This window comes from Echinops telfairi, unplaced genomic scaffold, assembly GCF_000313985.2.
Source record: "Echinops telfairi isolate 266 unplaced genomic scaffold, ASM31398v2 ScPeMD7_3533;HRSCAF=4204_0, whole genome shotgun sequence".
Lineage (NCBI taxonomy): Eukaryota > Metazoa > Chordata > Mammalia > Afrosoricida > Tenrecidae > Echinops > Echinops telfairi.
In genome coordinates, this window is record NW_022107431.1 from 37,812,852 (window position 1) to 37,815,912 (window position 3,061).

The window sequence follows — 3,061 nt, forward strand, 5'->3', positions numbered from 1 at the left end:
CACTGATGCAGCCAGAGACCTGGGAGCTGGAGAAGCCACATGGAGACCCCTGCCAGTGCTGAGAGGCTTCTACCGCCACTGGGTAGACATTCCATCACTGATCACTGAAAATAAGGGTGCTACAGAAAAGTGTGATGAAGAAACCAGATGGTGCCTAGCTAGCAATCAGAACAGTGCCTGGGGTTTTAAAGGCTTGTATTCAAGCAAGCAGCCATCTAAGTGAGGAGTCAACTAAGTCTACAGAGAAGAAGCACACAAGCTTGGTGTGATCCAAAGGTAATAATTACAAAATTTGCACATGGTGAGGAGAAAAGCATCAGAGCAAAAAATGAACACCCAATTTGTGGAGGGCTATGGGGGACTGTAAGAGCCCAACACCCATCTGCAGAGTGTGTGCTCAGACTGAGCCAATAGAAGATCTGCTGTAGCCACAGGCAAGAGTCTGCGTCAGCCTTAGTATCAGGCAGAGACCATTGTATGCTTGATTATGCTGGATCAAATTTGATGCTTGGCCACTTGACCACCCTATACATGTGACATGAATTTGTTCTGGGTGCAAGTATCTCTTACTGGTTCCATGAAAGGAATGTCTTCCCTGGCCTTTGGATTATTCCTAGCCTTTGGATTATTGTTGGGGTTCTTTTCCTTCTCACATATTATTAGTATTTTTGTCTGTATGCTATTACGCTTTTACCTTGCCTCCTTAGTGATATAGGGAATACAATGTGGGGAGGGGCAAGGGAAGGGGGCTTCCAGAGTAACTAATGAGATGGGAGTGGGGAGGGAACACTAGAATGGATTGTGATTGCATGATGTATCTTAAAGGCAATTTGACAAGGGGAGATTCTCTCAAATTAACCTGGGGTGATTGTATAATTCTCTGTGATATAATTGAATGATTGAGCTATTGAATTATATATATGTAAAGTACTTGTCAATAAAACTGCTAAAAGAAGGAATAAAGTTTGAAAAGATGAATAAATAAAAAGCTTAACCAGAAACACAAACTATTCATATAAAGAAAGTTACAAAATACTACTACAACAAACCAACAAGAACCAAATCTACAAATATAATACTGATGCAGTTTCCACAATCATTCTTTAAAGATATGGAAAAACTAATCGTCCACTTTATATAATGTGGTAGCTACATAATCTGTTGTCAATTGAGACTTAAAAGTGAAGGGGTGGAGGTTATCCTGTCAATTAGGATACAACTTAATGACCTTATTTGGAGGTGCTAAGGAGATAAATAGCTCATTGGAGGCGGTACACTTGCACTCTCCCAGTGAGACATTGCTGATGACCAGCTTGATGGAGCTACACTGATGCAGCCAGAGACCTGGGAGCTGGAGAAGCCACATGGAGACCCCTGCCAGTGCTGATAGGCTTCTACCGCCACTGGGTAGACATTCCATACACTAACCTCTGATCTTCCTGCATTCAGCATTATTGAATTTATTTTATAAATTCCTAAAGAGGAATTTATGGAGTGGTATTGGACAGGTGGGCTAATATTGGACTTATGGACTTGATCTTGACTAGGCTTATATGTTTTCTCAATATTCAATTGCTCTTGTATATAAAGCTCTTTCTTACACACATATGATTTTCTGTGAATTTGGACCTCTAGTCTACTCAGACACATAGAAAAGTAAGATTTTCCAGATAATCAAAGTATTACTAATGAAGAGCAAAGTAGGAGACCTCCCATTTCCAGGACTCAAAACCTATCATACAGTCATGGTAGTCAAACAGCCTGGTATTAGTACAAAAATAAACACATACCAATGGAAGAAAATTAAGACTCCAGGTATAAATTCACTCATCTGTACAGAGCAAAGGCTAAAGTCCATTAATTGAAAAAGAGACAATCTCTGTAACAAATGATGCTAGAAAAACTGGACTAGTGTTTACATTAAAATGAAGCCAATTATATGAGTACATACCTAGGTAACATACACACAAGCTGAGCAGCTGTGGCAAGGTGAAAAAGCGTGCACTCATAGTTTATTTAGGTATGATAGGGTATTTCTGCATATATTTTTCCATGTGCTGTGAATTTATGTAATGATATTTTATACAAAACCCAAAGTCTGAAAATTGCTTAGCTATAACCATACAGCTTGAGGAAATGATTTACTAGGCTGAGGACTTTTGAGCAAAGTCTTCAGTGGCATGTAAGTTGATTGGCATAACAGAGTCTACAAAGACAACGTTCCACATCTTAATTTCAGTGACTAGTGACTGGGGCCTTAAAATCTTGTCTGCCGATATCTGAACTGTAGTTATTGGCCTCTCATCATCTGGAGCAAGAAAGAAGTGTGAAGGAAATCCAAGATGCAGGGAAAGAATTCGCCCAAAGAACAAATAAACCACACACACCACAGCTTCCACTACCAGCAGACCAGAAGAATTAAATGATGTCTAGCTACCAGTACCAACTGCTTGGAGATGGATCACAGTACAAGATTCTGGATAGAGTGGGAGGGAAAAAAAGGTGAACAAAATTCAAAATTAAAAAGAGATGAGATATTGGCATGCTAGAGACTGGAACAATCCTGGTATTATGGCCTTTAGTCACCCTTCAAGCTGGAACTGAACCCAGCCCAGTGGCTCAACATTGACCCAAACATTAGACAAGCTGACAAGGGAGGCATATGAGGGGCTACCCATAAAAACCCAGAATTTTCCCCCAAAAGCTATGTATTTAATTTTTTTTTTGCAAAACAATCTTATCACCTTCAAAGTGCTCTCAATTATACTTAATACATTTGTCAAATTTATGATTCCATTCTTTTTTTTAATCGTTTTATTAGGGGCTCATACAACTCTTATCACAATCCATACACACATCAGTCGTGTAAAGCTCATTTGTACATTCATTGCCCTCACCATTCTCAAAACATTTGCTCTCCACGTAAGCCCTGGCATCAGGTCCTCATTTTTCCCCTCCCTCCCGACTGCCCCCTCCCTCATGAGCCCTTGATAATTTATAAATTATTAATTTGTCATCTCTTGCCCTGTTCGACGTCTCCCTTCACCCACTTTTCTGTTGT